A 23,476-nucleotide genomic window follows, 5' to 3' on the forward strand; every position below is an offset into this window, starting at 1 on the left:
TTTGAGCTAGTTAAAACAGAGAGATACCTTTGATGACCTTCTTATAATAACTTAATTTTCTTTTAGCTGCTAAATCTTTCTCACACCACATTTTTTCTTCGAACTTAGGAGTAACAATATTTCTAATGTTATTAATGTTTTGCAAAGCATCATTCTTGTTGATCTCCCAAACGTTTAACCAGGCCTTCATGTCTTTATACCACCCTCGCTTGAGCCTTACGTGGATTTGGCTGGAATTTAAATCTAGCTTAGGAAGTCTGTGATCTCCTATGTTATTGAGTTTGTGCCTGTACAACAGAAGCCTAGTCATAGCTAGGCTCTCGATAGGGGAAAGACCTACTTCTATAAGGAGAATAGGATAGGGTGTATTGCTTTTATTTTTCAAGTTATACTTTACAAAATGCTTCTGGATTTGCTCAATCTTTCTCCAGGATTCTCTAGAGATGCTGCAACCCCAGACCTCACATCCATATAAGATAACAAGAATGACAAAAGTTTCAAATAGGAACTTCTTTTATCCCACATTACGAGGTTTTCTGTTTTACAATTATTTTCAAGACCAAAATAAGCTTTCCACCCCGCATTAATCCTTTTCTCAATGCTATAGTTCCAGTTGAGCTTGTGATGAATATGAATTCCTAGGTACTTGTAAGAATACACTTCCTCCAAGTTATTATTGTCATACATAAAATTAGTGTAAGTGTCCTTCTTGGATTTGATAATAATAACTTTTGTTTTTTCAGTGTTAACGGTGATACCCATGGTAGAGCAGAAATCCTTAAGAAGCCTAAGTTGCTTATCAAGATCAGATGGGCAGCTTGCGAGAAGAACAATATCGTCAGCATAGAGAAGAAGGATGATGACTATCTCAGCTAAGATCGTGCCAGCACAACCTGCTTCCTCTAAATAATCTTCAAGCTTGTCGATGTAAATGCCAAACAGGGTAGGGGAGAGGGGCCAACCTTGTTTAACTCCAATATTACATTTAATATCTTTCGACCACAACTCATTGCTTTTTAGCTTGGCAATTACATTCTCGTATAATCTTATAGCGGCAGCTCTCAACTCGAAAGGAACTGTATCGAAAGCCTTTCTAAAGTCCAAAAAGCAACAAAAGAGATTGGATTTATCATTACGACATTCCTCCACAATGATCCTAATCGTAACAAGGTGGTATGTTGTTGAGTGATGCTTTCTAAAACCTGCTTGGCCTTTAGCCTGCTTACCTTCACTTTCAAGCCATATGCTCAACTTATTTTCCAAAATAATACCATATAGCTTGGCTAAGAGAGGGCTGATCATAATGGTCCGATAATTAGAGGGGTTATTTGTATCCCTACTTTTAAAAATAGGGATAATGAGGCTCTCAGTCCATGGTTTAGGGAACCCTTGCTTGACTGCTTGATTGAAAAGTGTGTGGATGTGGGGGATGAGGATAGGACCTCCAATTTTTAAGATTTCTGCCTGGTAACCTTTGATGTCCTTAGCTTTCCCATTTGCTAGGCGCTTAACCCCAAAATCAATGTATTCTAATGAGAAAACTTCTTTTGTTATGAGCAGGGTTTCAAAGTTATGCATGACATTTGGAGATTCATAAAGCTTTTTAAGATAGGAATTCCAATCGTGTAAAGAAATTTTATTATTATCTTTAGTTTTCCTAGTCAGAATCTGGCTCCAAAATTTCTTAGGATCTACCTTAGAGAGGTGTAAGAGATTCTCGTGTCTTTTACGAATGTACTGCCTCTTTTTCCTTTTAGTTAGGGCTTTGTATATTTTTATCTTGCCCATTTTAAGAGATTCATCAACAACTTCCTTAATTGCTCTCCTCGCACTTTTACAATCTTTTTCATACCATGGGTTGGTTTTGCTATTTCTTTTATTATTTGAAACTTCAATTGAGAACTTGTTAATATAATATGATACGGTTGTAGTAAAATTATGATAGAGGTCTTCTATGTTGTCTGTACTAGATAAAGGAAGCAAATTAGTTTTTAATTCATTTAGAAGGAGATCGTTTTTATTTCTATCAAATATTAGGTTCTTTTGGCTATAAGGATTATTTTCTATGGGATCTCTATGCATGACAAAATTGAGAGTTATAAGTAAAGGCCTATGATCAGATTCAGGCTCGTGGTTGTTCAAGATGTAAAAATTTATTATTTCGTTGTATAAAGGGAGATCGGAAATAACATAATCTACCACGTTGCTACCAAGCCCATGGATGCAGGTCATCTGGCTAGAATTGGGCCACTTCTTTAGACCGTTGCAAATTATGAGATCCTAAGCACTATAGAGCTTGACTAGCTCCGACCCAAACAAATTCTCTCTGAGGTCTTCAGAGCTCCTTTTGTACCTACTAGCCAGAGTAGGGTCTTCGTCTAACCAAAGAGGATTAGGGTTGGAATGATTGCTTAGAATAATAGCTTGGTTGCTTGAAGTTCGAGCATTAAAGTCACCTATTAAAAGGATATTATTTTCATTCCTTAGGCTAGAAATATCATTCTCTAAACCATTGTAGGGACTATTTTTATCTAGATTCTCCTTCTTATAGAAGTTAGAATTGATAGGGGGAAAATAACGTATTGCTATGTAGGTCTTTTTATTATTAATGTCAATGATCTCTATCCAACTATATTGGTTGTAAGGGTCATTTTTATAAATCCTAGCATGGGGGAAGATGTTGTTCTTAATGTAACAAGCTATTCCCCCAATGCCTCTATGGGAGGATAGCTTGTTCCAGGTAGACCATAGCATAAAGCCATCTATGTTAGGGACCTTAAATTCTTTGTGCTCCCAAGTTTCAACAAGCAAAATAATATCAACATCATTTGAGATCCAACTTAACTTGGGGCCTTTGTTCCATGGAAAACCCTGGCAGTTCCAAGAAAGAATCTGGAGCATGTTGAATTGCTATTTATTACTATCTTTTTGGTTTTTATCTCGGATAAAGGCTTTTCTATTTCTGATTATTGCCCATTTTCCTTCCTCCCTAGCTTCTTTTACCTTTTGAACCTCCTTTCTTAATTTTGCTTTATCTTCTGGAATGAGATCTTCATTTACAAATATTCTCATTCCTTTAAGACTTGAGGTTTTACTAAGTATGTCATACTTATGATCAGTACAGTTAACCTTTATTCGGATTAGTCTTCCTTTATTCTCAGTTAATTTCCCCAACCTTGTTGCTTCTGTGAGACACGTTGTTTCAATTTGTAATCTATTATGTAATTCTGTCAAGGCTATGGCTAAAGTATTCTCATCTACCTCCTCTTTTAAACCGAAGATTATAAGGTTCAAGGCCCTTTTGTTACGTTCAAGGTCTAATTCTATTAATTTTTTTCATTTCATCTTTAATTGGTTTGATATCTAATTTATCTGCCACATTATTCAGGGTGAGGCGCTATTAACTTTTTCTTCTAGTTCTTTAATCATGTCCTTCATTTTAAAACTCTCTAAAGTATCAACATCTCCTTGCTAGGATGTTTGGTTAGTATCTTGGTTTTGTTTTTCTATAACCTGCAACCTAGCTTCCATTGCCATCATTTTATTCTCCAATAGTTCTAGTTTATTTCCTATGTGTTTTTAGATCATGTCTTCAAGAGATGCAAATTTATTTTCTAGCATGGCTTCTAACTCTTTTTGTAGCTTGACTTCTCTTTCTTCTCTACGTTTCTCTAAAGACTTTATATACTCATAAAGGCCTTGTAGAGTAATTGTGCCACGTTTGCCTTTGGTAATCTTTGGTAGCTGTGGTGAAATATTGATACTTGAAAATATATGAGCAAATATGTATTAGAAAGGATAAGGAATGTGTGCACCTGATATCAGAAAACCTAACTGCTTATCGCACTTGCCCCGGATTGGATTGACCGCAGATCCAAAGGTAAAAACCCATGAGTTTCACAGAGAGATCGTAAATATATCACCCTAAATGATTAGCGCAAAGAGATCGTAAATACATCGCCCTAAATGATTACCGTGGAGAGATTGTTAATATGTATATAGTTATTAATAATCTTATATAGTTATTAATAATCCTAAATACTAATAATAATTAACCCTATGTATACAAATCGTAAGATAAGTATTAAAAATACTAAAGCCTAAGAATAATAATAATAATAATAAATAATACTAATATTATTATGAGTTTATATTATTATAATAATATTAATATAATAATCATAAATATATAATTATATAAGAATATAGTTGCTATTATTTGTATAGTTATTAATTATCATAAATAATTGGTCTTTATTGTTCTTATTATAATAATATTGATTATATTATTATTATAATAATTATTATATTGGTATATTATTATAATATTATAATCAAATATTATTAATAACTATATAAATATTGACAACCAGATTATTTCTATATATTATTATATAAATATTATATTAATATTAGGAGTTTATATAATTATTATAATATTAATATAATATTTATAAAGTAATATATATAAATAATTTGGTTGTTAATATTTATATAGTTATTAATAATCTTAAATACTCATAATTATTATTAATAGGGTTGATATAAGCCTATTTGCATATATCAACCACATTGGAAAATGTAATTGTATATATGCTTGACATACACCTATCTACATATATCTGTGTCTATCAACCATATTGATAAATATAGTTGTGCTAGTACCTATATCCAATACTTCAATATTAGAGGAGTTAGAGAACGAATATGGAATGTGTCCTGTAAGGACCTGCAGTCCTTGGCACGCCCACCGAATGAAGTGCGACGGCTGTTGGTGAGCGAACAACGTGAAACGAAGAAAGTGCGAGCTCAGCCTAACGTACGAAGGAGTCATTTGTTAATGCAAGTGCGTGGAAGGTTGAGCGAGGTGTTTATATACGCGTGGGGGCATGGGAGGATTGCCCATGGCCGACCTACGACTTGGGCAAGGCTGACCTATACTTGTGAGCGTTTGGGAGAAGGCCGACATGTAAGGACCTGCAGTTCGAGGGTGCGTCGTGCACGCCGAAACAAAGAATCGTGTGGACAGGCGACTTGGGTAGGGTGCTCCGTGCACGACGAAACAATGGAAACGGTGAAGTGTTGAGATTGTGAACGGAGGTGTGACTTGTGCGGAGGCGCCCGTGTGTGGCGACTTGGTTACGACGAGGCGCGCCCAAGTTGGGCAAACAACACGATTGTGCGATGAGGTGAACGAAGGGTTGGTGAGTCGTGCGGCGACCGTGCGGAGGCACTGACGAGCTGGGCAACTGAGTTTGCCGAAGTTTAAAAATTGGCTAAGTGTAAATTTGGGGTTTCCCAAGATTTAACTTGTACTTGTAAAAGAAGATTATATATATTGATTCGGGCAGACTCATATTGCAGGGAGTTGCCCCTCCCTTTATACTGTTGTGCATTTCTATTGTATAATGTTGTTTATGTGAATGTTATGGGCTTTCACTTGTATAAAGGACAAAGATAATACTTGGTAACGAAAAATAAAACTAAGTATGGAATGTTAGGTGTAGTCTACAATCGTAAGTATTGGTGAAAAGAAAACGGTTGGTAGTGCCGCACCTCGCTATAAGCGGTTGAAAGACTACCGCAGGTGTAGGGGCATGACAGGTGGTATTAGAGCTAGTGCTGGGGAGGTGGTGCTAGTGTGCTGAATCAAGGAGCTAATTCTACGAAGACCGAAGACTTGAAAGGAAGTTCAAGCTTTCCAGGTAACAGGTGGAATATCAGGGTGATTCAGGTGAATGGTGAAACAGGTTTAGCAGAGGAGAAGCCTAATGCTTGGACCAAGCTGAACGGCAAGACATGGTAGGTTTGGAAGAATGCGAAGGGAAGCTCTTGCTTACCTTATACAGGTTGAAGCAGATGAAAGAAGAAAACCCCCAGATTCGAAAGGAACTTGAAGCCTTGGAAAAGAATGTTGAAGACGAACTTCTTCAACTTGGTTGGACAATGGAGCAAGATAAAGTTGCAGATTGTGCTGACAAAGAAGAGGAAGCCGTGATGATTGAAGATGTTGCAGATGTGACAACGATGGAGGATGAACTTGAGATTGATGAAGTTGGACCAGGATCGTGTAGTTTGCAGACATGGATGGATGAGGATACTAATATGGAGGAGCCTCATGATGATGATGTAAGTACAGTTGATACTTGTGTTTCACTTGAGCATTTGGTAGATGAACCATATGCAGGGAAAGGAAAAGTCAGTTTGTCGATGCTAGGGAGGATCTTACCATGGATGACTATGATGAGACCTTGTATGGAAAAGCAAGGATTTTTAATTGTTGCAAGACTTGTTGGGGTTGTTTGTGACCTTATGGTAGAGGGTGCAAAGCCCCGTGACAAGGGAGGAACATGATGATCGTTGCGGAGGATTAGGTCATGCTTTAGCCACATGGAGGATTGGATAGGTGCCTGGCATGACTCATGGATAGATTAAGGAGGGCACGCACTTAAGGTACGATGATGCTTGGGTGGACTTCTCATGGCCAAGACCAAGAGCAAGTCTTGGTGGAACCTTTAGTGGGGGAGCTATGATGGAAGGGTCTAGTGATGATGATGATATGGTTGGGTGACCGAGTTCACTAGACCGGAGATTGCAGCTTGGATGAGGATGACCGATTATTGTGATGGGTCTACTTGGTTGGACTACATGGGCAGCTTAGTCATGGACATTAGGCTGGAGACATGGAGCATGGCAGTCTTATGCAGGGACATTATGCAGGAGCACTTGTAGAGGTGTCACTTATGGGCATCTAATGAGGAGTGCCAAGGCAGAGATGTTGTGCAAGTAGATTTGCTGGTGTGACGTGGAAATGTTTTGGTTATGAGCTGATGGAGAGGTTGTGCACTCTTGTACAACAAGGCCATGGACTTGGATGGAATTGTGAGCAGACTGTGGAGCATTCCTACTACATGGAGAGCTGAGGCATCTTGCAGAGACCTTTGGACCGAGACTTGTATGCTTGCTAGAGTGTTGGTTGGAGATGACTCATGGAGCTCATGATGACATGAGGTTGTGACTTTTGGGGACTTCATATATGGTGGACTTAGAGGATCTGATGCATTGAGAAGCTGAGGTCAGAGACTTTGATGCAGAATGGGATGCATACTTTTGAGTACATGTATGGGAATGGCTTGAAAGAGTGACTTGATGTGGAGGATCGATATGAGACACTTTGGAGTGATGGAGTTACAATGATGATGATGCCTCGGTGGATACACTTGGGCATGGGTTGAGCTGAGACTTAACCACTTTTGACACATGGGAGCTGATTGATCTATGATCATGGGTAGCACATGGATAGATGAGACAGGTGTATACTTGTTTCTATGACTTGAGGGATGGCACATTACAGATATGATGGAGGTTGCTTCATGGACCTAGATGTGGCACATCGAGAGTCGGGTTTGATGAGATGATCTCTTCACTTTGACGAGATGGATGCTTTGCAAATGGATGATGATGTTGGGGTAGATGTGGCTGATTTCATGTAGCACATTAGTACCAGACATCATGGACAACATGTTGCAGATGAGATGAGGGCTACTTCATGGACTTGAGCATGGCTTACACTTATATGGAGATGGATTCTTGATCGAGTTGATGATGTGACGGGATGTTCAAAGAAACAACTGATGGTGGCATGAGGATGTGCATTCTCATGGTTTGAGCGTGACAGTTGGATTAGCTACCCAACTAGTTCAGACATGGGGGTCGACAGTGTACAGAGATGTGTTAGCATTTGTTGGAGTATCATGGCAGCAGTTCACATGGGGACGATACATGATGAGGTCGACACGAGATGTTGCAGGAAGCATGTAGCTTGAGATGGAGGGGCCAGCCTTCCACGATGGGGAGCAGCATGTGGAGATTGTGACAGGGTGGTTGATGATCATGGATTGAGATGATTTCCGATATATGACATACCGATGGGGTGTATACCTTGGTATGGTGATCTTGGTGACAGATGGTTGCCGAGATGAGATATTGTCAAGGACAACAATGACTTCCAGTGGGGGAGGATGTTAGGACCTATGGACCGTGCGACGGGCAGGGCGACTCCACCGTGTGAAGGACGTGCGAAATATGAAACGAAACCAACCTTGGATGAGTTTATAAGGCATTGGGCGAGCGATGAGGGGGCGGTCCCACGGGTTGGGCGGGCCGACCTACCTCATGGGCAAGAGTTCGCATTATGAACGAGTCAGTTGGGCATTTGGTGTGGGTCGGTCGGGTGACACAACCCGCCACCCGCCCGTATATATTGGAGGGTGTTTGGAGGAAAATGACCATCATTCGATCAACACGAGTTCGAACAAGGAGTTCTACAGTATGTGGATGAGCCTGCATGACGAGTGGAACTCGGGTGTAAAACTCGTTCAAGAAAGTCGTTCAGAAAAGTCATTCATGTAGAACTCGGGCAAGATTGTTCAAGAAAAACTCGGGCGAGGACGTCGGGCAGGAAACTTGGGAGAGGTCGTTCGTGCAAACCGGGTGAGGTCGTTCGGGCGAACTGGGTGACGTCATTGGGGTGAGCAAGGTGAGGTCGTCGGGCGACCCGAGTGAAGTCGTCCGGGCGAGCCGGGTGAGGTCATTCAGACGACCTGGGTGAAGTCGTGTGGCGACCCGGGTGAGGTCATTCGGGCGACCCGGGTGAAGTCATGTGGCGATCTGGGTGAGGTCGTTTGGGCGAACTGGGTGAAGTCGTGTGGCGACCCAGGTGAAGTTGTGTGGCGACTCAGGTGAACGAGTTCAGTGAACGGGTTGATGTGTGGACGGGCGGCCGGGCGAGGGCACGCCATGCACGCCGAAACAAAGAATCGTGCGGAAGGGTGACTTGGGTAGGGTGCGCCATGCACGATGAAATGGTAGAAACAGTGAAGTGTTGAGATTGTGAATGGAGGTGTGACTCGTGCGGAGGCACCCGTGTGTGGCGACTTGGTTACAACAAGGCACGCCCAAGTTGGGCAAACAACACGATTGTGCGACGAGGTGAACGAAGGGTTGGTGAGTCGTGCGGCGACCATGCGGAGGCGTCGACGAGCTGGGCAATCGATTTTCTCGAAGTTTGAAAATTGGCTAAGTGTAAATTTGGGGTTTCCCAATATTTAACTTGTACTTGTAAAAGAAGATTATATATATTGATTCGGGCAGACTCATATTGCAGGGAGTTTCCCCTTCCTTTGTACTGTTGTGCATTTCTATTGTATAATGTTGTTTATGTGAATGTTATGGGCTTTCACTTGTATAAAAGATAAAGATAATACTTGGTAAAGAAAAATAAAACTAAGTATGGAATGTTAGGCATAGTCTACAATCGTAAGTATTGGTGAAAAGAAAACGGTTGGTAGTGCCACACCTCGCTATAAGCGGTTGAAATACTACCACAGATGTAGGGGTGTGACAGGGGTCCCTTCCATCATAGCACATATCTCGGTTTTGGGTGAGACTTGGCACGGGTCCTTGGGTAGCTCGGGTGAGCGCCTGCCCATCATGCAAGGGTAAATGGTGGAGACTTGGTGAGTCACCCGCCGGTGCGAAGTTGGAGAATGGTGGAACGTAGTGAAGCCCGGTGCACGGTGAAACCTTAGTGAAGCCAGGTGCACGGTGAAACATTGGTGAAGCCAGGTGTGTGAAGGGGGTGTCTTGCTGACTTGGTGGAGTCACCCACCCGTTGTGCACGAAGACAAGGTTCGGTTGTGAAGTGCGAAAGGCAGCTCGTGTGAGAGCGCACTCGCCCGCCTTGGGCAAGGAAATCTTAGTTGTCGCACGGAGGTGTGACATGGTGGTAAATTTGGCTAAGTATGAAACTTGGGGTTTCCAAGTATACTTGTGAAGCTTTGTAACTTTGTAAAGACTGTATAATATATTATTGGGCAGACTCATTGTTCAGGGAGTTGCCCCTCCCTTTATACTGTGCAATTGTGTTCTTCATGTATAATTTCTGATGATAATGAATGTGTATGGGTGTTCATTGGTATAAAGGAAAACATTAATAATTACTTGGTTACAAAACAAAAACTAAGTAGGATAAGTGGTTAGGCATAGTCCTCGAACATAAGTATTGGTGAAAAGAAAGTGTTTGGTGGTGCCGCACCTCGCCTATCACAGTTGGAAGACTACTGTAGGCTTGGGGGCATGATAGTTGGTATCAGAGCAGCTGATTCAGGCATTGAAGGTTGAAGCTGCTACACAACTCCACTGAAATGAAGTTGGTATCAGAGCTAGTCTGAAGACTTGGAGGAGTCTTGCAGGAAGCTGGGTGAAGCAGGTGTACATACACTTGACAGTTGGAGATAGTGAAGCAGGTACTTGCAGGTGAAGGAAGTTGTTTCACATACAAGTGGAACAAGGGCTGGTTCAAGTTGTAGGCATCTTGGTGAAGCTGTTGGATGGTGGAAACTAGATTGCAAAGAAGAAAGAGACTATTAGCAATGGCAGGTGAATCTCAGGTTGGGTCTAGTCACGGTGCAAAGGATGCTACTATGGCATTCATTGAAAAAGTGTTGGAGAAGATGGAGGACTTAGAAGCTTTCTTGACTAGGAAGATGGACTTGGTCAAGAGAGATCAAGAGGCCAATTCGAAGATGAAAGAAGAGCTCGATGAACTCCGGACTCAACATGAGTATATTGATCTTATGTGTACACAACTTGAAGTAAGGATCAAGGAGATTGAAGAGGCAAGAGATCGAGGCTTTGCAGAGATCGTGGACTTGCAGAAATCTCTTAACAAAGCCAGAGATGAGATCGCAGTGTTGAAGAAGGTCGTGAGGCATAACTTAGGTGGAGGAGTGCCTCATGTGAAAGTTAAAGAACCAGAATCTTATGATGGTACAAAGAGTGCAAAAACTCTTGGCAACTTTCTATGGGACATGGAGCAATACTTGGAACGATTGGGTCTATCTGATGATGAGACAAAAGTGAAGGTAGTTGCTCAGTTCTTGACAAAGGATGATAAGATGTGGTGGCGAAGGAGGATGGATCAAATTGCCAATGGAAATGCTGGTGACGTTACTTCGTGGGATGAGATGAAGAAAGCTTGTAGACCCATTTTAGACCTCAAGATGAAACATGGGAAGCAAGGATGAAGATAAAGTTCATAAAGCAGACAGGGAACATTCAGACATATCAGCGGGAGTTTGCAAGTGCGGTTCTGGAACTTCCTGACATGGCGGAGAGGGACAAGGTGTTCAACTTCATCATTGGGTTGAAGCCTTAGGCACGCAATGAAGTGAAGAGGCAGAGGATTAGAACACTTGAGGAAGCTTTTGCTGCTATGGACAGGTTGGTGGAGCATTATGATGAGACTTCTGATGATAGGAAGAAGAAGTCCGAAAAGCCGAAAGAGAAGAAGAAGATGAAGAAAGCGTTGAAGTGTTGGATATGTGTTGAACCACATACGGTGAAGAATTGTCCTTCTAGACCGAAAGTGGCTGCGATTGCACAATCTAATGCGAAGAATGAAGAAGCTTCTGTGGGGATGATGCAGGTACTTGGTGCTGTTGCTGCTACAGGGGTGATCTCTCGGAGGGATCCTGAGAGGAACAAGTTGGAGTATGTTCGGATGAAGGTTGAGGGTGCTGATATACTCACTATGGTGGATAGTGGGGCTACTCACAACTTCATGGGTGAAGATACTGCGAGAAGGATTGGGCTGAAGTTTGTACTGATGAAGGCACAAATGAAGACAGTCAATTCTCCTCCTGATTGTGTTCTTGGTGTAGCTGAAAAGGTGGACACAACACTAGGTGAGTGGACAAGGAAGGTCGACTTCACTATAGTGCAAATAGATGACTATGAAGCTGTGCTGGGAATGGAATTCTTGAAACAATTTGATGCTATGATTGTTCCACATTTGAAGAGGCTGTACATTTACGATGGAAGGGAGGAAGTACCCATTGGTGTACCAACCATTGGAGTGACAAAGCCTGATTGTAAGTTGGCAGTGATGCAAATGGAGGATGAGAAGCAGATGGAAGATATGAGCAAGCGGTTGTCCATGGTTGAGACTAAGCTTATCGAGTAGTCATTGGTCATCAGGACACTTTCTGATAGTATCTTGGATGTGTCAAGAAGACTAGAAGTGGTTGAGGATGATGATGATGATGATGAGGCTTATGTGAGGCCGAATGTCGGAGAGGAGGATCGGGTCACTTATCTAAAGAGGATGGAGATAGAGAATCCTGACAGATGGATTGAGTTGATTAGTAAGGGTGAGCCTTCAGGCTCTACTCCCTCCACATCTTCTTAGATGCGAAAGAAGATGGGGCTCATTGTTAGCTGCTCATGGTAGTGAGTCCTCAAAATAGGTTGAGCAGGTATGACAGATGGTGCAGGGATGGCTTTGCATCAAGCATCATGACATGTTGCAGTTGGGATGGAGTTTCCATGGACCTAAGCATGGGAGAGATTCTTGGTGACTCCAGGATGTGGCAGAATCCAAGATAGACTGGTGAAGGCATAAGGATGGACATTCTTATGATTTGAGCGTGATAGTTGGACTGATCACCCGACTAGTTCAAGTTATGGGGGCTAGCAATGTACCAGAGAGATGTTGACATCAGGCAGGCAAGAAGGATGATAGTTCATAGGATGGGATGACACATGATGGAGATGGGAATTCTACATATGTTGCAGGGATGTTTGTAGTATATGGAGGCGTTGACATCATGGACCGAGGATGAGACAGATAATGATGGTGATCTTGGTGGATGGCTACCAAGATGGTATGTTGTCGAGGATGACAACGACTTTAGGTGGAGGAGGATGTAAGGACCTGCGGTCCTTAGCAAGCCCATCGAATGAAGTGCGACGGCTGTTGGTGAGTGAACAGCTTGAAACGAGGAAAGTGCGAGCTCGGCCTAACGTACGAAGGAGTCATGTGTTAATGCAAGTGCGTGGAAGGTTGAGCGAGGTGTTTATATATGTGTGGGAGCATGGGAGGATTGCCCACGGCTGACCTACGACTTGGGCAAGGCCGACCTATACTTGTGAGCGTTTGGGAGAAGGCCGACATGTATTTGCGATGGAGTTGAGGGCGTGGGCAGGTCGGCTGGGTAGCCAAGACCTCGCCCTGCCACTCGTATAAACTAGCAAGCGTGGAGGTTCATTTGACATCAACAACTTCGCTCAACACATGAAGAAGAGTGCGCAGATCTAGTGTGGACGCAGCAAGAAGGAAAGGCGCAGATTTTGGTGATGCGCCCGCTCTTGGGCAAGGCCGCACGGAGGTAGCACATATCTCGGTTTTGGGTGAGAATTGGCACGGGTCCTTGGGTAGCTCGGGTGAGTGCCTGCCCATCATGCAAGGGTAAATGGTGGAGACTTGGTGAGTCGCCCTCCGGTGCGAAGTTGGAGAATGGTGGAACGTAGTGAAGCCAGGTGCACGGTGAAACCTTAGTGAAGCCAGGTGCACGGTGAAACATTGGTGAAGCCAGGTGTGTGAAGGGGGTGTCTTGGTGACTTGGTGGAGTCACCCACCCGTTGTGCACGAAGACAAGGTTCGGTTGTGAAGTGCGAAAGGCAGCTCGTGTGAGCGCCCGCCCGCCTTGGGCAAGGAAATCTCGGTTGTCGCACGGAGGTGTGACAAGGTGGTAAATTTGGCTAAGTATGAAACTTGAGGTTTCCAAGTATACTTGTAAAGCTTTGTAACTTTGTAAAGACTGTATAATATATTATTGGGCAGACTCATTGTTCAGGGAGTTGCCCCTCCCTTTATACTGTGCAATTGTGTTCTTTATGTATAATTGTTGATGATAATGAATGTGTATGGGTGTTTATTGGTATAAAGGAAAACATTAATAATTACTTGGTTGCGAAACACAAACTAAGTAGGATAAGTGGTTAGGCGTAGTCCATGAACATAAGTATTGGTGAAGAGAAAGTGTTTGGTGGTGCCACACCTCGCCTAGCACGGTTGCAAGACTACCGTAAGCTTGGGGGCATGACACGTCCGGTTAGATGGTCTATTTAATTTATTGAAATTAAATATCATTTATAAAACAAAAATAAAGTTTAACATGCACATGTTGCTTATACTACTTTGTTGACATTGTGGAGTGCTGCAGAGTCTCACGGATCATTTACATCATCGAAAAAAATGCAGCCAGACGCTCTGAGAGAGGGGAGAGTAACAAAAATCTCTGTGGGTGGAGTAACACTTTCCCCACGTAATAAAGAGCTCATTCGATTAATTAATTAATGTTATTTTTTTCATAATAAATACGTAGATAAACCAATTAACTCAAACTACGGTAGACCGATGTGCATTAATATTCAAATCATATCATCGCATTACTGGTAGTATCATCATGGTTCGTAACTCGAGGTATTGTTGGATAGGATGTTAACTAGCATTTGCACCTTATGTTGCAAAGGAAACGCCGTAAGGCATAGAGTGGTAAGGCATAGAGTGGGGAAGAATAGCGACATGTGAATGGGCATTGTTGAAAGCAAGGGTGGACGATAATGTGTATTTTGAAAATGGATATTTTGTTATGGTCAACCTAATGCATTCATTAATTAGATGACAACAAAAAAGTTTCGAGCCCAGGTTGAACCAACACAAATCTTTTCTACAAGACTGAAATTGCCTAAATGATTCCTCAATTAATGGAAATAACCATTTCCCTCCTCTAATACCTAAAATACATTGTAGGAGACCGATTTTTCAAGTAACTTAATATAACTAGCAATTGCCCCAAAAAGTGCAAAGAGAGGTCGATTACAAACAAGTATTTTTATGTATAAAGTGTTGAGAATGGAGGATCTTGGATTAGACTTTAGTTCGACTCCGTTGGTTTGGGAGATGTATCATGTGTTACCATTTGTGCATATTATGGGCATAAAGTTGGTTATGATGATGGAGATTATTTTCAACCAGTTGTGGGTTGGCAACAACTTTTGTGAATTCCTTGGGTAAGATTCGATCTTCTGGATAACGGAAATTCCAGTGTCCATTTAGTCTATACTAGAGTACAATGATTGTTGGCAAAGCTAAAGAAACTGCCATCAATGTATAGAGCCAATGTAACTCGTAGTCATCATTTTTATCCATACAGGGCTATGATTATAGGTACCAACCATTTGAGCAGGCAGGGGGTGTATTTGCTAAATAGGGATCATGTTATCCTTGTGGAGTTATTGGTTGCACTTAGAAAATATAAAGTAGGATTGAGCATCGACTATCTGGCTGGATGGAATTTTTGATAAGCGCTGGCCAATTTTATCTATTGTGTAATCATTTCCATGATTTAAAGGCTGCTCTGAGTTACTAATAGAGATGGTTCTAAAAGATAAGGCTTCGAGAACCTTACTTTAGTTGGTGGAGGCTTAGTACATTTTCTTCTGAAGCTTTGGCCTCAAACTCGAAAGCTACTTGTAAAGCATTCTCCAAAGCATTTATACTAAGCAGGTCCATTTTTCTTTGGATATTTTGGTTGAGAGTCCTCTGAGAAGTGAGTCGAGGAACTTCCAATTTGTCACCATGGACTTGAAGCCATCAAAAATATTGTTTGATGCCTTTGACTAGGTACTTGCCTTACTTGAATCCATTGCTTCATGATTTCCTCTGCTTTCCCCTTCAGGTATAACCTATCTTGCATTTCTTGCTTGAAGCATATCAAAGTTTGTGTAGGAGGTGAATTTGAGTTGACTAAGTCTCGTACAAGAGCCCACCGCCATGTTAAGGGTTGGTCGCTCCATACTGACTTCTTTTAGCATCAACTTCTGTGCATCATTCAATTGTTATATTTGAAAGAAGGCTTCTCGTACAAGAGCCCACCACCATGTTATGGGTTGGTCACTCCATACGGACTTCTATTAGCATCAACTTCTGTGCATCATCCAATTGTTACATTTGAAAGAAGACTTTTAGGCTTTGTAATGAAGCATCCATCACTTATATTTTAGGATTAAAAGCTTGATATATAGTTCATATATCAGTGATGTTATTGTCCCATAATACCATAAGACTGAAATATTCATATCTGGTTGGAATTTCGATGATAATGACGGCCTCACATTCTGCTAGACTCCACATTTTCTGAAAGGCTGGGAACATATTTTTCATTTTAGATGCAATTGTTGGTTGTCAAATATGTCTTATACATTATTTTTATTGGACTTCATGCCTGTAGAGATATTTACTCTTGGTTACTTCCCCAGCCATGATAGAGAAAAGGAGCCCAAACACTTGTGAAGCTTCTTCCTCTGCATAGGTGGTGTGTCAAAATGGGTTCTCTTTTTGGCAGACATTTGAGTAACGGTCTTCCGCCAATATAAGATTCTGGTATGCAAGTATAATTTCAACATAGAATTGCCTACATGAACTTAGACCTGAACATTGCCTGAGAATAGAGACTTCAAAGCTAGTTCTTCAAGCGCATGTAATATAGATTCATTTAGAAAAAGGATGCGTGAAGACAATTGTAATGTTGAAGACAGACTTTGATCACCATATTGAGGAACTAACATTGTGCCCGAGCCCTACTGGCTTGAGAGTTTTGACAGGGTTTGTATTCGACTAATATAGTCAATGAAGGTGAGTATTGAATAGGTTCTGATTGGACCACAAAACCATGATGAGTCTCAATGATTCCTCAGCAAGGCATCAACCAAAACAAAGCAGGAATTACACAAGCCTTTCAGGATGCTCTCTAAAGAAGCATGAAACTTCTCATTGTGTTCAACAACATTTCTATTGAATGTCAAGTTGGCTCATGTAAAGCAAGGGAAGTTTTGCATCTTCCACAACTTCACATTGTCAAAGACAGCCGTATTCTCTTGTCCAATGTAAGAAGAGAGAACACTTACAATGCAATATATTCATAAAAACATACTAAGAAATGATAGTTATCAAGATAGAATCTGAATTCAAATGTGGATACCATACAATACAGAAAACGATTGGCCCACAAAACTACAGTACAGAAAATTTAGGAGTATACATATTATTAAAGCAAAAACATGCACTTCTTCAAATTTATTGAAAAAAATAGGCATGTGGATAGTCCAGACTAATTTTATCAAAAATTTTAATGATTGGATAACATAAACCCCTACAAAAATGCTCAAAGGTCCGTTGAGCCTTCTGATGCAATCCCTTCAAGAAATGTATTTCCTTATGATACACTATAAACTGTACGGAACCCAACAAAAACTAGAGTAGCAAGTCTTCTCTAAAGAACATTAGATTTATTATTGAGATTATTACAAGTTTGATTTAAAAAAGTTGATAGCCATCACACTATTTTCTTGTGCTTGGTGGGCGTATGTATTTGTTTGCGTGTGTTGTGATTCTACTTTTGATAATGCAAATGATGTAACCTATTCTAGGTGTTCTGGAAGTAAGAAGGATATGCACAGACATTAGGTACACCCTTTCAAGTTGAAAAATAAAAAATAAATAAGCACATATCAAACAGAGAATATATGACTAAATACCTAGTGGAAGCTACTTATTTAGTATGTTGGCTCGGTTGGCATGCTTCATTTGAATGTAACTTTGTTTATGAAGGTCTAAGCAGGCCTTTAAGGTGCAGGCAACAGTGTCCCAACTACAAATGCTGTCTCCTCGAGACTTCACACATGAACAAAATAGACAAACCTCTCTAGGCATCAGCAGCAGCATAGTCTTATGAAATCTCCCATGGCTAGCTCCTAAAACGTCATTAAACCATGCACTGAATCATTGTAAATGCTCACTGTATCTTAAAAAATTATTATTACTTGTAAAATTTGTCATTGAAAACAGAATTTTTGTGCGACAGGATAAACAAATTAGTGCAGCACGGACAATCAAGTGAGGATCCGCAGGTTGTTAAAAGGCGAGCCCGTTCGAAAATGCACCTCCCCTTTGAACTTTCTCATTAAATAATTTTAGGTCGAGGGGACCCATGTGAAGGCTTCATAGCAGCATGGATTAAGAGCATATGGATGCTGGTTATATGGATCTTCCAATTTTTGTAACATGTCAAAGGATGTACTTGAATGGAGTGGTGTTCATTTTTTATGAAATGAAATAAAGTGCGAGGTTGAACTGCAGGGAAAATGGACACCATTTTTTCCAATAGAATTAATTTAGATTTATTTTAAATATAAATCTAACATGAGTTTAGAGGGATTTAATTTATTTAACAAATATTATTTTAATGTTTTGTGTGGTTATTTTTTTTATTTTTGTTTTTGTAAAGTTTTATTTTTTATTTTATTTTGGTGGATATGAGCAAAATTTCAACTTTGATGATGGAGGGACACCCTTACACATCATACTCGATTGGTTTAATGAGACAAGTAAGAAACTTGCAAACTAATGACACTAAGTAAGTTAAAAGACAGGAGAATGGAAAAAAGGGATGCATGGAAGGTGTTGAGTATGAAATGATATAGCCACTCTATTTTAATTTGCTTAGGCTTATTATTCTTAATGAGGTTGGACAAGTCCCTATATGGTTACACTTCACTAGAAGGAGGATATAACCACAAAAATGAAATAATGCAACAAGTATAACTTCCAAGCATCATGATTCATTTCCAACTTCAACCCACAATATTTACATCCCAATATACTAAATGAAAAATATTCTTATGAATAAATGACTAATGTACCTCGTGCGTGTTGAGTCTCCATCATTGGATGAGTACACTTATTTCAAAAAATGACCTGAGCATATGAGAAAGATGCATCACAAGAGTTGTGTATGTGGATAATGTCAATTATTATTTCTATAATGTGAATCATGGAGGGATGATGATTATTATCTCATGATGCCCATGGCTTCTTTCAGCCTGCCCTTCACCAGGTACCACCGTGGGGACTCCCAAACGAATGGCAGAACGAAGATGCAATACATGGCCGAGGGAATCGAACCCGCGACGTACAGATATCTCCAGTTGCCGAAAATGTAGGACAGAGCCGGCAGCACTGCTATGCCGAGAGAAAAGAAGTAGAAAGTCGACATGCCAACCGGTGCTCTCTTGGACGGTCCGACGGCTTTCGTCGCCAAGACGAACGACGACAACCCCAGGCCACCATTGCTAATACCCGTCAATAGACGGAGAATTAAATAAACCCAGAAATTCGGCGACATTGCCGTCAAGAAACCAAAAATGGCATTGCAGATGTAGACCAACTTCAGGACACCCTCACGCCCCAGCGAAGAATCCGATAGATGCCCAGATATCCCTGCACCTGTATCAAAAAATAAATCAGAAACTGAAAGAAAATCTTAATGGCGATCATCCGTCAGATATAAAAGCGTACAGGGGCTGAAAATATCAATTATCGAGCAAACACCCGACAAATAACGCAGATTGCAGAAACCCAACTTTGTATTTCTGGCCGCAGATGAGATCCCATCCGCAGACCGTCGAAACCCCGGGGCCTCCGTCCCAGTCCCATGAGGCCCGGTCCATGGAGCATATAGATCCCGTCGGGCTGCAGGATTCGAACCTTGGCTTCACAGAAAGGAAATCCTCTGGGGTTTTCCCTCCATTGCAATGCCAATGGGGTTCATAGTCGGCGAAAATCATGACCATCGTAGGAAAGGCCTCTAGTGTCCGTGTGAGGCTCGACAGCAAGAAATGCTTAATCTGCGACCGCCCGAACAATAACTCAGAAGACACAGAGGCCATTGGGTTGGGAGACAAAAGGACAGTGTGAGGATCAACGACCAAACTTCCTTCAATCGTCTAACACCACAAATCTACGGTCAACAATAAGACACAGCATCGGCTGGGGCAATTCATTTCAAAGGGAAACGCCTTACGGCGTAATGAATTGAATTTTGTATCCAAAACTCGGTCAACAATAAGACACGACATCGGCTGGGGCAATTCATTTAAAAGGGAAACGCCTTACGGCGTAATGAATTGAATTTTGTATCCCAACTGTTTTCGAAATTATACCATATGGATTAACTGTTAATAGTTTTTGTGAAGATCTATGATAAACACTTCACTGTTTTTGTGGAGATCTATGATAAAGATCTATGATAAACACTTCACTGTTTTTGTGGAGATCTATGATAAACACTTGCACTAGTGGATCACTTTGAAGAATACCTGCAACCAGGGCAAAGCCATGTCCAAATGACTTGGTCAGCTAGCCAAATAATGCTAGAACATAAATTATAAACTAATGAATATATTCTCTATTCTCAGGAATCCTCTGCTTTTTATATTCGGATCATATAGATAATGAGATCAACATATATGAATCAGAATAAGTGATTAATAAACCAACACAAATCCACAATACAACGAAAGTCACCTTCCTGATCTTAAAATGACCTTGCATTCTGCCACCAACCAGCATTTTCTATTAATTAATTTAACAAGAGTTCTCTCTTGTTTATTTAAACTGCATGACTCCATTAGGCCTGCACAAAATTTAATTTGAATATTATTAAATGCAGGCCTGCTAATGGTGATGGAGTAGTTGATGGCCACCATTTCCAAATCTTATATTAAGTCGTAGAGATGGAAATCGTGCTATATATATATATATATATATATATAGATATATATATAGTCACATTAGCAATTATAATTCAATGGTGCTGGCTTGGGCATTGATTTTGAGAATATCATCATTCAAATTCAAAATTCAAGTAAGCAACCTGCCTACTCTTTCCGAATCAAAAAGGGAAGTTATTGGTTTTTTCTCATTTCAAGGATAATCTGTGTGTTATGAACTCACAAAGAGTTTATTATAGATAATAGAATTTTTCGTCCAATTTCTGTGTTGCAGGGTTTTTTTCTTTTCTTTTCTTAGTGTTGTTCCCTGCAATTGGAAGTTATATTGAGTGGTAGAGTCATTGTAACTGCTATGTATTAATCATGGTCCATGGATAGGGATCATTATGAATAATATGTACATGTGCATGGGAAATGATAAGCTCTTGCTGCTTGCTCTATTAATGATGAAGGGAAAGCGTGAACTTTCACAGGAAGTCCTCAATTTTTGGAATATTTGATGGCATCGAAGCTGGCGGTAGAGGATAACTTTGACTTTCTCCATCCATGGCACTGAAATTCTATCTTCACACAGATTTTCCTAAAGCTAGAATCTCATCAGAAAGCCTTTTCAACCTTAAATTTCCGATAAAACTTTAATGCTTTTAAACTGTTTAGGTGTGCGTATTATATGACTTGGAATTCTGAAACTGAGTCTAACTTGAGAGATTTTGAACCAGAACTCCCTAATGTGTCAGTCTTAATTATTCAAAATCATTGAAATTGGTACATCCAGGAATTTTACGAAGTAAAGATGGAATTGTACCACTAAGTAAGATAAAAAAAGATGGATTTCTGCGACGAATTAATAGATCAAAACATCATAATGAGAGTCCATGAACTCATGGGTATCTTAACGTAGATAAAACTGAGTGAATGAGGAAACTTGCAGGCATAAAGTAGAAACCTGAGCTTAGAGAAGCCAAAAAGCACAGTAGATTTTGGAATGGAAATAAGCTTTCCTATTTTGGGTATTCTAAGATATCTGTTTTTGTATTTGAAAAATCATGTGACGTGGCAAATTTATCTCGACACCAGACTTGTGACTGAATTCTGATAATGTTGGTCTATGATGAACAATTGAAAGGCTACAGTCCTTAATGTGAATAACCTATGCAAAATTATCTTTAACTACTTCAATATAAATGAGTTCCATGGCCTTACAAGAAGGAAAAGTGTCTGATACCAACTTGACAACTTCTGATAAAAACAGCATACATGATACAGTACAAAAAATCATACAAAATATTAAGAGTTCAAAAAGAGAATTTGTTGGTGGAAGTACTCTGGTAGAGGATCTCGATGCTGAAGGTGCACTCAAATATCATAGAAGGAAAAGCAACCGAAAAAATCCCAAGTACTTTCAGAAAAGAAAACTTGTTGCTGGAAAGAGCAAATCTACATCTTCAAGATCATTCAAAATATACCAGGGATTTACCGATGAAAACCATCCTGCAGCTCTAAATTCCTTCCATGAGTTTACATTGCCTGTAGATGAAGATGATTTTTCATTGATTAGTTCTCCCGCTAATACTTGCAAAGAAGAAAGCTTCGAACTTGTTTTAGATGACAATGGGGCTTATACTATAGACCCTGACATTGGGCCTTATGATCATAAAACTTTAAGGGAGGAAAATCTGCAAAACAACATCGATATACAAAGAAATGTTGAAGAGTTTGGGGGTTGTCAAAAAATTTCAAGAAATGGATGCAGAATTCCTTGGTCCTGGTCTGGAAGGCGAAATGGTAGAGGTAAAAAATTGAAGGGCATCAGAGGGAAGAGGTTTTCATGTGGTGTGCTGGTTGCCAATAGGAGAAAATCACTCTCTGATTCTGCTAGTACTCTGCACTATCAAGAACCTATTCAATTTGAATATGTTACAGATTTTTCTTCCTCGGATTGCTCCTATTCAAAGGATGAAACCCCATTGGTCAGATCCCCCCCCACACGAATGTTTTAACCTTGGACTCGCCTCTGGACGATTATGGTGATTCTCCCCATGTAAACAACAGACATTTCAGTGAGCTAGATCTCCATCCTCTCATCAAAACTCATCACAGGACCAGAAAGTCAGGGATTAGTGAATATGAGACGGAGGAGGAATCCTTACAGATGAGGACTAACCAAAACATGTTAGTGAATAGAAGCTTGAGTCAAAAGTACAGTCCTAATTCTTTCGAGGAACTGGTTGGGCAGAGCATTATTGCTCAAGCTCTTTCCAGTGCAATTAACAAAGATAAGATTGCACCCTTTTATCTTTTTCATGGGCCCAGAGGTACAGGGAAGACATCTGCTGCAAGAATATTTGGTTTTTCTTTGAATTGCATGGCTGATTGCAATGCAAAGCCCTGTGGAAATTGCAACGGGGGAAAGAATAAGAATAAAGAATAAGAAAGCTTTCGCCAACAGAGAACGAGAATGCCGAGGAGCCATGAAATGAGTGACCACAAAGTAGAGCGATCAAGTGAAGAACTAGTGTGAACTGGTGTGAATATTCGGCTGACTGTGTACCATGGCTTTTCTGTCACCTTCTTCACCGCCGAATGGATGGACGGCTCTCCTCACCACACCCTGCCATCTTCGTCAAGGGACATGATCCGCTTCATAGAGCTCCCTGATGTTCAGATCGAAGGGGATCGAGGCGCCTCAGATTGCTGTCCTCTCTCATCCATCCACAGACGCTTGGCCTCTCTTCGCTGACGCTTGGTTTCTAAAAAGGCCGATGATCTAATGGTTGGAGTTTATTCCATCGTCTAACAATCGATCTAAGGGCCCATAACGAGACACCGCGGCACGGAGGGGAGTTCCTCTTAGAGGAAACACCTTACGGCATAAAAATAAATAAATAAAGTTCCATAAAATTAAACATAAATCTTTCTTCTTGCCTGGAGAATGAAAGTAAAATGTCCACCCAATTAATAAAAAATATTTCTCCTTATCTCTTTTTAACGAAATAAAAGT

General features: G+C 40.6%; 1 pseudogene; it reads right to left on the reverse strand.

The window, feature by feature from the left end:
- Positions 1-18,755: 18,755 nt before the first annotated feature.
- On the reverse strand, positions 18,756-19,536 carry LOC149173806 (organic cation/carnitine transporter 4 pseudogene; annotated as a pseudogene).
- Between the last annotated feature and the right edge of the window lie 3,940 nt (positions 19,537-23,476).

This window comes from Pinus tabuliformis, chromosome 4_2 (genome assembly GCF_031772625.1).
Source record: "Pinus tabuliformis cultivar Carrire ecotype Pingquan chromosome 4_2, CPIR1, whole genome shotgun sequence".
Classification (NCBI taxonomy): Eukaryota; Viridiplantae; Streptophyta; class Pinopsida; order Pinales; family Pinaceae; genus Pinus; species Pinus tabuliformis.